Raw genomic sequence first — 12,875 nt, 5'->3', positions numbered from 1 at the left:
GGGTGCGAAAGTCTAAGCATCTGTTCATTTACAAAAATGACAAAAGCTCGCCGAGGGCTCGTTTCTAACGGAATTGCAACACTTTAATAGTGAATGTCTTAAAAACAACTGAAATACAAACTTTAACCACCGGCTTGAAAAGCAGATTCTGCTCCTAAGCGAAGTGGCATTAAACATACAAGGAGTTTTGAACAGGACCCCGGAGTTACCAGGGAGTGTTAGCAACTCTGACTGTTGCTGGTTGCCCGAGGGAAGAGATCAGTGTGTGTCCCCCAACTTCCCCTCAGGAGGAAGCTGTAGACTGAGATAAGGAATCACAGAATCATTTAGGTTGGAAAAGAACTATAAGATTGTCAGGTCTAACTGTTAACCCAGCACTGCCAAGCCCTCCACTAAACCATGACCCCAAGCACCACATCCACACGGCTTTCAAACCCTTCCAGGAACTGTGACCCCACCACTGCCCTGGGCAGCCTATTCCAATGCTTTATAGCCCTTTCTGTGAAGAAAGTTTCCCTAATTTCCAATCTAAACCTGTCCTGGTGCAACTTGAGCTTGTTTTCTCTTGTCCTATAAAAGAGCATCCGTTACTTCTAAGCAGGGTACCAGCACCTCTGAAAGAGAGGGTCTAACCACGATACTCAAGAGGAAATCTGAGAATTTTCTTGCTCAGTAGAATTGTTTTAATTTCTCCCGGGGCTTAAGAGAGAGGGAGAAAGTATTTCTGGAGCTGTTAAGGCTCCCACGCCTTTTCACTGTCCATGTTTGTGGCTGAAAGTGGTGTCCAAGCACTGGCCGTCACTGTGGTATTTGAGACCTATTTCATCTATTGAGCAGCTGCCGCTGTCATTTCAGCTTAGTTTTTAAAATACAAAAAAAGCATCAGCAAGCAGAGAAATGGCTCAATGAACAAAGAGCCTTTATTCATCCCAATGGCCTTAGTAAGAAAAATGTGAGAGCGGGGGGGAAAAAAAGCAGGCCCTATCTGAGACGGGACGGGAAAGTGTTTCTTGCCAGAGCGCGTTTCAAAGCTGTTTCGCCGTCATCGTCAGCAGATCCCCGACAACATCTGGGCTGAGAGGGCAGAACAACACATCAAAGCAGCCCCAGCAGATACGGGGTGTTTCAACTAAGGAGGTTATCCAGGGTAAATGGCATTTGGCAATTTATTAGATGTTGTTTTTAATAAGGCTGCCACGGCCTCGTCCAGCACTCCCAGCCCCGGCATCGCACCCCGAATTAGAAACGACAGGCAGCTGCGTCCACTCAGACGAGCGAGGATGAGAGGGGCTGGGAGCAGGTTTCACAGAGTCCGTCATTGTCTGCCTAAATCCCCTCTGCCTTTGAAACCTTGCCTCTCCTGTGCTTCCCAGGTTTGGGCCCGTGATCCCCAGACTGTTTGCAGTGCCGGCGCTGGAGGTGGGAGCTGCTCGGCTGGCTGCTAATGAAGCGTGCTGTGGTGTCTGCCACACGCAGCAGGATTTCGTAAGCTTGGCACCTGCTCCAGATGAATGGGAGTTGATGGCATGGGCTGGAAATGTGTCTATCCCCAGCCCAGCTTGAAATGTCTGAGGATTATCTCTGTAAATCACCGATTCTCACGAGTGCAGTGAGCAAAGCTCAGCCGGGTCCAGGTGTTCTCCAGATTTAGAGTAAATCTCTACATTCAGGCTGTGTTTTTGCTGCCGTGAGCACCAGCCAAGGCCGACAGTCCTTCTGAGGAACCGACTGCCATTCCTCTGTAAAGAACTGGAGAAGCAGAATTTAGGCCTTTTAAAACTGCAGAAAAAGGTTTTAATCATAAGTAGGGAATAAGGTTTGCTTTAAAGGGATTGCAGAAGGTTCCTAAAGACCTCTCACAGACACTTGGTCAAGCTGTGACAGATATAAACCATGCTAAACCAAATTATTTTGTCAGGTATAGCAGATGTGGCTGTCCTTCCCTTTCACTGTATCTTTTTCCTTAACCTCACCAAACCACAGCCTGATTCAAGCTGAAATCTTTCAGACTAATTGATTTTAAAAATTATTTTTGGTTTTTCCTTATTTACTTTGAACCAAGACCTCCAACAAATCTCTTTGAGAAATCCCACTTTGCCTCTAAAATCCACAGGGATAGATTCACTGGAGGCTGGGATTTCTGGGTCCACTGCTCTGTGTTGTGACCAAAGAAGGATGCCTGGAGAGAAATGTTGCACAAATTTTGTTACAAAACACACACAATGGTTCTTCTATCCCTGTACTGGCCATTTACTTAAGAGTTGGACTCCATGATCCTTTCCAATTCAGAATATTCTGTGATTCTCTAACTCCTGTTTGGGCTAAGGTGGGTTCTCACAGCCCAGTCAACACCAGAGGGAAGGTGTGCTCCAGGGGCACCAGAAGGAGATGGTGGGTGCCCACCCAGGCATCCAGCCCATCAGGACTGGCAGAGCCACCAGCCTGTGCCCACACACTCGGTGGGAATGACTTACCCCTCTACTAACAGCCCACTTGGATCTGGGAGACCTGCTTTCTTCCCAGCTTGTCCTCCTGCCTCACAGCAATTCCCACAGCCCTCTGGCACCTGCTCACCCACCCCTGCCTGCCCAGGGGCCCTCGCAGCCCCCAGCCCTTCCCCTGGAGAGCCAGGTGCTCATGGCAGCTCATTCCTGCCGAGCCTCCCCTGCTCTCTGTTTTCCTTGGTGGATTCTGCTCACATCTCCATGATTGATCGTGTTTGAGTTTGATCCTGGAGCATCCCGGGGTGTTTGCATGAGAGGTGCTACATAAGCATAATTTGGGCTGAATTTTCTTTGCCTAATGGGAGCTTAAGCCTGGAGTTGAAGATAGTTTTGGCCCTTTGCTGAGACGCCGTTCATCAAAGTCAGTGGTTTGAGCTCTGCAGCCTTCTCTATTCGCTGTCGGCTTAGAAAAAAAGATCAAAAAAATAATATTGTGCTTTGTTCCCTTGTGTCAGTGATGCCTTTGAAATGCAGCCCAGGGTGGAGGCGTAGCAGCCTTTCCCTCACAGGGGCCTGGATCTTTGCTGCCCATCTCTGATGGGAAGGGATTCTCTTCCTGCGAGCCCCAGAGCTGTCATCGGTCCAGGCAGAACCAAGGCTGACCTGGGAGTGGGTGATGTGTTATTTACAGTGGAGATGCTGAGTCGAGACACAGAAAAAAGACACTGGTAACTCACCACCTGTGTGGCTGCACAAATTAATGGGAAAGGTCTTTCCCTGTGCTGAAACCCCAAGAATTTTAGGAAAAGGTGTGGAAATTAACCCCAGACAATTTGTACAGACTGAACCATTGCTGGGCCCAGGCTGGAAACCTCTGCAGGTTACACATTTCCCCTCTGACTCTCCTAAAGTGAACAGGAAGGGTATGATCTGAGCTGCAGGGAATTTGCAGCTTGTTTAGTGGTTACATCCAGAGATCAAAATATTTTGGCATATAGGGCAAAATGTAAGAAAGAGCCAATTCAGTTTTCAGTGGCTCATACTTTATTAATGCTACAAATTAATACCTACTGCTACAAAATATTTACATTTCTTGCTTGGCACAGCCAGATCACAGCAGAGCAGACTAATGATGGGGTTTAATTCACAGGAGAGAATGGTCTTGTGATGAGCATGGACTCTGGGGAGCTGGGTTTCATTTGTGACTGACAAACTCCTTCTCCAGCCATAGGCAAGTCCCTTAATCTCTGTATCCCCACACCCTGAAAAGAATACGGGACAGGTTCTGTTCTTCTCCTTCCTGAAGTTCTTCCAGAGAAAATGATGAGGTTGCAGAGGGCTGCAATAATGGTCTGAAGAGCTTCAAAATAAGCAGAGTTCACAAAGATGTAAAATAGCTACTCTGCCTACAATACAAATTAAGGAGCCCATAAACAGATGAAGTGGGGATGAGATTACAAGTGAAAAAAATACATAATTCATGTGATTAAGTGTACATGTGCTTGGGCATAAAATGGCCTTAATTAGTCATGTTTATCTCGAAGTGCCTGACTTCCTTGAGAAGCTGTGGTGGCTGCACTTGCAGCTCCTTGCTGAAACATTCCCGTTTTTTCACACAGTGTATAATTCACACCTTCCATGTTTGCCAAAGAAACACCCCACCCCCCCCCACCTGCACGTTTGAATTAATTTGATTCTCGATGTCTTTCAGGGGTAGCTGCTGAGCAGGTTTTTCCCTGCAGGCTGAGCAGGCAGTGCTCTCCCAGCAGCAGTTACTGGGGGTTAACTCCTGCCCAGACCAATTAACCTTTCTGTTGGCCACCCATAAAAAGCATTATTTGTTGTTTATTCCCTTTCTATAAGGATTATCAATCCTACATAAATGAACACCTAAAACTCAACAACAATTTCCACAAAATCCTTTGCTGGGTGGCCCTTGAGCCACTGTACCAAAACATTGCCCTCTTTATTAGATGAAGAAACTGCCACTTACTGCAACTGATCAAATATGGGACAGAAATGGCCTGTGCTTATTAATTCAAATTCAGAAATATGAACTTTGCAGACCTTAGTGGTGCATTTTTAGCTCATATATTTGCAGGAAAGAATCAGTCATATACTCAGGTGTAAAATTTGGAAGTGACTTTGTGTTGATTAACTGCAGGACCACAGTTCACAGTCCTGGTTTCTTGACTGGATAGCTGGTACAGCCAGCCACAAAACATGAGCTGTGTCTATTTCAGTCCAATATATAATTACAAATATTTAAGTGTAAAACTAAAATATATACATACATAATATTTAATCTGTGCTTTACTGGCTTGGATAATGATAAAAGTGTTGGCTGGAAGTGTGATTTGGATCTGTCCTGACCATGACCATTGAAATGCTCTGCAGATAAAAAATAATAATTACAAAAAAGTTCAAAGGGTGGGCACTTAAGATTGTCATAGGCTTGATTTAGATATGCAATATAATTTTGTTTTTAACTATTTGTTCAGTTTTTTACCCGTGTATTCCCTGTGTTCAGTAAGCTCAACACCTCTGCTCACCTTGCCCTGCTCTTTCACCACACCTCAACCTTCAGCAGAAGAAACAAGATGCCCCAGGGCGTGGAGTTTATTGGTGTGGTCATCAGCCATGGGTGTCATCTGAAAGCCAAGACAGGCAGAAAGACAGTGAGGTGGGAGGACGTGATGGTGTGAAGGGTGCTGAGCAATGCCCAGCTCAGCCATCCCCAGGGTTAGGGAAGGAAGGAATTTGCCTCAAGAAGAAGTCCAGAACTGCTGTGGAAGCACATCCCAGTCTGAGCATCTCCCAAAATACATCTTACCAAGTGCAAGGAAGGTATGAAGGTGGTCAGCAGTGCACAGAGACCACCCCCGGCACCAACAGCCCGAGGAGGAGGTAGGTGATGAAGGTTGTGCTCCTGCTGCTTAGACTCCATCTGTTCTGAGAATATACAACATTTTTTTTACTCCTCAAGCTTTAAATCTGGTGAAAAATAAAATTAAAGCCAAGTCCTAGTGCTTTAACTAAATCAGAGCATTTACCAACTTCACGTAAAGAAACAGGATTCTTTTCACAAGTGTTTATTTGCACAGTTCAAACAAGCTATTTTTTAAAAATATGACCCCACCACAGATGTGCAACTCAGCCCAATCTCTGTTGACATCATTCAGAGGTTAGGGAAAAAAAATACATGAGAAGCATACTCTGCTTCTTTGCTGGAAGACCTTTCTTTGGGCTGATTATGTAACGTAGGCCCCAAACAATTGGCAAAGTGGCTCTTACCCTGGTGTGGGAAGATGAGCAGGACCCTGTGAGATGATGGAAAATACCAGCACTGCACCAGGTGCCCAAGGAGGAGGATGGGGGATGCAGTTCCCCTCCTTGTAGAGCAGAGTTTTGCACGCTGGACAGAGCTCGCTCCTCCCAAGACGTCAGAGCTGCTGAGGCTTTGAACTCCACTTCAAAGCTGGGGCTGGAGTGAGGTTTCTGTAAACCCAGAGAAACAGGTAAATATTTGTCAGAGTCAATTAACCCTCCTCATCACCTCAACGGTCATCTGTGTGAGACAGCTGGAGGGGTTTCAGCAGGCACAGAGGGGAGCCTTGTTGATTTACTGAACCACTTCGGGAGGTGGGCAGACACAGCACACTGAGGCCAGGAGACCTGGAGGTTTTCCCTTTAGCACGGTCCATGAACTCCTGGAGACACCTCATCCTTTCCACCACTGGAGGAAGGTCTTTTTCTTGCCCAGGGAGAAGACCAGTCCCGCTCCCAGCACTGCTGCTGTAGCTTTATTACTTTATAACCACTTCACTCATCCCAGTTACTCCAGATGGGCATCAGCTGTTCACAGAGCCCCAGAGCACACTGGATCTCCCTCCTGCTGTTGCAGGTTTAATGGTGAACACTGTGAGTCATCTATTCCATGAATTCATCAAATTCTAGTTTCTGACATCCCCCCAACCCACTTACAGGGGTTTGGGGTGTTGGTTTTGGAAACAGGGCTTTGCTGGACCACTCCATGTGTCATGTCTGTACTGCAGCAGCCAGCGGAGGGGGAAATGTGGACACCCATCAGCCAGCCCCAGACTCCAAACCACCCACCAGCACTCCAGGGCTTCCCCCTGCTTATCAGCACAGCATGAAAATGCAGCTTAAATAAGAAAAAGGAAGGGAAAAAGTAGAAACAGCTGAGCACCAGATGAGAAGGATGAGCCTCGGCTCATTCCTCACCCCCTGCCCAAACCTGACCCAGAACCCTTCCTGCTTGGACATGGGCCCTGGGGCAATGCCACCCTCGCTTTCTCTCAGCCAGGAACCTGCAGCTGGATGCTGAAAACACAAAAGAAAGTGCAGGGGCTGTAACGGGGTCCAGCTGGGAACATGCACAGCCCTTGAGGGTGTCTTTGAGGGACATGAGCTGGGTGTGCCCCCACTCCAGTGCCTGGGGCACGGTGCTCCCGCATGGCTCTCGCTTCCCCTGATTTCAGGGCAGGGAAAGCCGGGCACAGGGGCTCGACCCGGGCACAGAACCCCGGCAGGCTCAGCTCCGCAGCAGCACTCGGGCAGCAGACGGGATGAACAGCAGCTCTCGGGCAGCAGACAGGACGCCACGGTGACACCGCGCTCCGCGGCTGCCGGGGAAGCGGAGCGGGGCGAGGGCCGTGCCAAAGGCAACAGCTGTCTCGGTGAGCTCAGTGTTTGCTGTCCGAGATGCCGGCCGCGGGGCAGATGGGCTCTGTCCTTTCCTTCACCGAGCACCTCCGCCGGCCTGCCAGGTGCCTCTGCGGGGGCTGGCACCAGCACTGGCCAGTCTTTGAGTGATCATCACCCACTTGAGCCTCATTCTCCTCCCTGCTGAACATGCCCCAGGCAGATCCTGGGGAGAGGAAACACCTTCAGGAGACCCTATCCCAACACTCCAAGGCAAAACAAACAAACAAACAAACACCAGCAGCATTTTTCTGCAGCAAAAAAGTTTTGCAGCTGGAGACAATGAACTGTGCACTGGTGGGATGGTCAGAGGGTGTTTGCTGGTGCCCCAGTGGAGGCCTGGGCACGTGAGCAGTGGGGCCATCCCGAGAAGAGCAGCAACGGGAACAAGACCTCCCTGTGCAGCCATGAGAAACCTGCACGTGAACTGGTGCCAGGTGCTCAGTTTCTATCTTAATTTTGGTCTTGGAAAAAAAGGGAATGGAGTGAATACACAGGGGCTGCAGTCAAGCTGGGGCACACCCCCGGCCAAGCAAGCAAATTACACGGTGAGGCTGCCAGGGTGTCCTGACTTCACTTCGCTGGGTCTGGGCTTTCGGGGCTGTGATCCACTAGCCCCCATCCAGCAGCTGATCCAGCCCTTTGCTGGAGCCACAGCATTCCCAACCACTCCACAGGTAGCCCCTACTGTGCCCGATGATGAGGGAAGAAATGATCTCAGCTCACAGCAGATGGTGCCCTTTTGTGCAGACCGATGGGATGAGGAGCTCCAACCAGAACCTCTGGGTGGGACCGATGGGTTTCCCACCACTGAGCCTGGGGAGCAGGCAGCAAGCACAGTAAACCCCCTCCAGCACCATGTTTCCAGAGCTGCTGTTTGTGGCACATGTCCATGTGTGCAGGCACAGCTGGATGTGGGCTGCACCTGAATGGGCAGGCTGTGGGTCTGCAGTGGGGATGGGGTGATGGGCACAGCACTGTGGTGCAGCAGTGAGTCCTGGTACCAGCCTGCATGTGGCTGGTGAGGAGGTTACAGCTGATGTTCAGCTCCGAGGTTTGGGTCCATCTCAGTTTCAGCTGACTCGTAGTGCGATGGGTCCCTCTTCCCACTGAGCTGTGACATTCTTCTCACCCTGGTGGAGAGCAGCGAGACCATCACACATCCAAAGTGCTGGGCCAAGCACCAGTTTGTTAGCAAACAGCAAACTAACTATCTTCCAAATTGTGCTGAGAGGAGCTTCCACGTTATTTAAGTGAATTTCTAAACTTAGCCCAGTTACCGTAAAAAATACCTTTGCGAGAAACTACCGTCCACAGCACTTGACTTCAGAGACATTTATTTCTAGAGCCAGCGGAAAAATTTCTCACCTTTCAAAGGCTCCAATTATATCTTGGTGCTGGCTGGAGCCAGTGGCCTTCAGAGCTCCCTCACAGGCAGTGTCTGGCTGATGGTGGGAATCACAGCTCCGACAGTGCCACGGGAAATGAGGGGAGTGGTGAGGGGTTGACACCCACCTATTGACCCAGGAGTTCATGTAGGATCAAATTAATCTTGATGGACACCTCAGTTAACACCCCAAAACTAGTGTTCTTTACTTCATGACACTAAAGCATTACTCTTCTAGTGTTTTCAGCCGGGGTTGCTGCTGGTACTAAAGGCTCCAAGAATCAGGCTCCTGTCAGGACCTGGCCAGCAAAAGAAGCAAATCACAGCTCTCAGGGCTGGGCCAGTGCCCAGGTGGCCTTTGGAGAGGGGTCAGTAGCCAGGCTGAGGGCAGGGCTGCTCTGTGCTGCCCTGCTGAGCCAGCCTGGGTGGTCACACCCACATGTGCAGGATCCTGCCCACGCTCTCGACTGCTGGCTCCCCACAGCATGGCTATATATAAAATGGGAAAGGGTTTTTTTCCACCTCTATTTTTAATTTTTCTCATGTCCTAGCAAATACACAAGCAGAAAGAGTGGGTTATGAGAGGACATCACCTCTGAAGCAGAGCCAGGTGCTGGGCATTATATGAAAGGCTCCAAGAGAACCCAACTGCCTGTCCCTGTTGATGGTCACGTCTTCAGCGTGAGATTGGACTTTTCCAGTACCTCTTCCTCAAGGTTCATCTCAGTTCCACAAAGGCATTCAGCATTTACAAGGATCTGGTCCTAATTAGCAAGAAGGATGACTCTGAACTCCTCAGACTTCAGGACTGATCTCACTTGTGTTACAGCTCAACAATGTGTTTCATTCCCAGGAGATCCCAAATTAATGTACAGGAGCTCAGCCTGGGTTTTCTCACGTCAGAAGATACAAAGATCAAATTTTATGACCTTTAAGTCAGAAGGAAGATCTCCTTTCATGACACATTAGGAGAAATCAAGCTCTGGATGTGTTAGACTTCTACAGTGCTCCAGAAATGCAAAAATCCGTCAAAAGCCTCACACTCCTTCCCTACCAGGATGGGCACCAGGGTAGCTGGAGCTCTTGGTGGTGTTTTGAGGTGGGATTGGGGGGAATTAACAGCTTTTACTGAAAATGGAAAATGAGCCTTTCTGTCTGTTCATAGGAGGGAAATATTTTACTGCAGCAACAGAGTTTGTGCATTGCCTGAGAAAAGTTTTGTTCAGACAGAATTTTGGTTTTGTTTTACTTTACCTCAAGTAAAGAGAAAAGTAAAAATTCCCTGCTATGGAAATCCACGTCAACCTCCTCCAGGCATCAGGATGCTCAGAGACCAGAGCAGATTCTGACTCTCAGCAAAAGTCAAAGCCCTGCTCAGTCCTGTGTGGGCTCATGTCACCATGATGGGGGATGCCCAAAGCCACCAGAGGGGAGAAACAAACATGACAGAGAAATCCTTCCAGTCCCATTATGGCTTATTCTGGAGCGAGCTGCTGTGTCTGTTGGTCATAAAAGCATCGGTGGGCGTCTCTGCCAGGAGAGTGCTTGAACCCAGTGATTTATCTCTTTTGTTCCCCCCTTCCAGTGCTCATTAAAACGGGAATTTGCCGGTGCTGCTGCTGTATCCAGCTGAATGCGTGTGCTTCTTGGCTCCCAGCAAGGTCCTCGCTGTAGATACCGTGTGCTTTGGCAGCTGGGCCAGTCTGGGCTGCAGGATATTACGCCTGGCAGGGACACAAACCCCTTCCAGTTCCTGGAATTTGGATTGTCTCGCAGAGTGCTGATTAAGCAGTGCTTTCAATCTGCACCCAAGACAAAACCCTCGCCTTGCCCCTGCACAGAGGCTCAGCTGCTGCGTGGCACTGGGACCTGCAGTGGGTTCTCTCTCCCCGAGCTCCAGGGACAAAAAAAACTCCAAAAAAAATCCCAGATGAAAAGCTTTGCAGTTCCCAGGGCTGGATGAGCATTTGCTGCTCAGGGCTCTGTCTTTTGTGAAATAATAAATCACCAAAAAACCACCCCCTCCACAACACAGCCCCAGTGCCCTCCCCACCTTGGTGTGCACTTGGCAGCAGCTGCACCTCCCATTAAGACATTCACTGCTGCATGTCCCCATCTGCCTTTTTAATCTGCTGGGAATGAAACTGCCTTTATCAGCCTCACTAATGAGAGATTTGATAGCTGGGGTTGAGCAGAGGGAGGCAGCCTCAGTGTGTGCCACCCTGTGCAGCACGAAGGGCTGTCCTGGCCCCTGGAGCTGGCCCTCCTGTCTGCATTCAGGAACATGCAATAGGGGTGTCAGCAGGACTGGCAAACTGGAGATGGCACTTTGCCCAGCACCTGCAGAGGTGTCTGGCCCTTTGGGGTGGCCTGGTGCTGGAAGGTGAAGCTGAGCTGATTAGACCCCTATAACAGGCAGCCTGGATAGTCAGAGGGCTCTGAGAGCCACCTTGACACCCTGACGTGCCCAGTGCCAGCATCCACAGCACAGCCCAGCCCTCCACAGTGTGTCCAGCCCAGCTGGGTCACGGGGTGCTGCTGCTCTCTGCGCTGAGGGATCCCCTCCTGCAGTGCTGCAGTGGGGCCAGAGATGCCTCAGCTGGGCTTTGTCTCCTTGCTGGCACAACTATCATCCCACCAGCTGGGTGGGGAGTGGATGGAAATATCCCCCCAGCACAAGTCTCAGTGTGGGCCCCAGGGCCTGCAGCATCTTGAGTTGCTTTATGTGAGAGAGGATGCCAGGAAAAATATACAGAGGGGGCTGTTTCAGCAGAGGGTCCCAGCAGGGTGAGGCTGTATTGATACAGCACATCAGCTCAGCACCTGGGGGTTATTCCCACTCCATGCTCAGATTTGCTCCTCCCTGACCTCCTAATCAGCTTCTGTTGCACAGCAGGTCTCTGGGGTGGCTGGGTGCAGCTGGATGGACTCTGGGATGGGCTGTCAGTCACTGCATAGGCAGGAGTTGTGTGTCTGGGATCCTCAATTCTTGTCCCAGTCAAACCTGTGAGGATGACAAGCAGTGATGGGCTGCTGCTGTGGGACTTTCTCCTCCCCGCACTGTCCCAGCAGTGTCACCCTCCTTGTCACCCTGCTTGAGCACCAGCTTTTCTCTGGGCATGCTCTAGTCTCATCTCCATGCCTCCCTCTCCATGCCCCCCACCAGCTCAGGAGAGGGACTTCAGCCTTGGTGCTCCTCTTCATTCAACTGAAGAGCCAAATCCTGGCTCTAAACTGGCCTGTGTCCTGGTGAAACCAGGCCTAGTGAAGTGCAGGGTGAGCACCTTGCTGACCTGAGGCACTGTGGCCCAGGGGGATGATGGCAGCAAGCCCTGCTGCAGTTCACACGTGGCCGCCCGCGCTGGCTCTGAGCACAGTGGGAGGAAGATGTGATGGGCATTGCAAGCAGCCCCTGCAGCCAAACAGGCATCTCTGTGACCTGCAATAACTCAGTTGGCCCCTGGCATTGTGACTGTGTGGGATGTTGTAGGGAAACACACTTGATGCCGGAGCATAGTCCATGGCTTTCAGACTGCTGTCCCCCCCTCCCTGGGGACAGACACCTGGACACAGTGCAGGGAGCACAGCCCACTGAGGCTCTTTTCCCCTGAGATGCCCCTGGCTGGGCACTGCCAGCCCAGGGCAGTGGTGGGGCCATGGGCAGAGCCCCCGTGGGCTATGACATGCCCTAGTCCTTGGGGAACAAGCAGGTGGCAGCTCCCAAGCCAGCAAGTGGCTTCATCTCTAACAGAGAGAGCTGCTGGCCCAGGGACACACCTGGTCACCAGGTCCCCTCCCAGCCGTCCCCAGAAAGAGACATCTCTGCCATCTGCTCAGCCCGCACCAAAGCGGGGTGACCCCGGGGCTCCCGGCGAGTGCCAGCCCCGCCGCTGCCCTGCCGGGGCAAAACCCCGCCCGTACCTCTCGCTGACCTGGAGCCGCTTCCCTACCCACGGCTGCCAGCAAGACCCCAGCCTGGGGGGATGAACAGGGCAGACATGACCCTGGAAATCTCTCCCTTGTAAGCGGATTGAACAACACCCCAGCCAAGAGCGAGGAGCAGCCCCCGTGCCCGCTGGAGCGGCGGGCCGGGCTCTGCCCGCTCCCCCCGGCCCCGTGCGGGGCTCCGTGTGCGCCGAGCCATCCACCAGCCTATAAATCTCCTGGCACGGCTCTTTCCAAACTTCAGGACATTCCCCGGGGGAAGAGTTAAGATGCAGCCTGTGCGTCAGCGGCCGCAGCGGGCTGCCCGCCGGGGCTGAGCCGAACCTCCCGCATCTGCCCCGGCAGGTTGTTCGTGCGGGTCAATCCCAGCGCTC

The sequence above is a fragment of the Lepidothrix coronata genome, unplaced genomic scaffold, assembly GCF_001604755.1.
Source record: "Lepidothrix coronata isolate B3197 unplaced genomic scaffold, Lepidothrix_coronata-1.0 Scaffold99, whole genome shotgun sequence".
In the NCBI taxonomy this organism is placed as follows: domain Eukaryota; kingdom Metazoa; phylum Chordata; class Aves; order Passeriformes; family Pipridae; genus Lepidothrix; species Lepidothrix coronata.
This window is presented reverse-complemented; position numbering follows the sequence as displayed.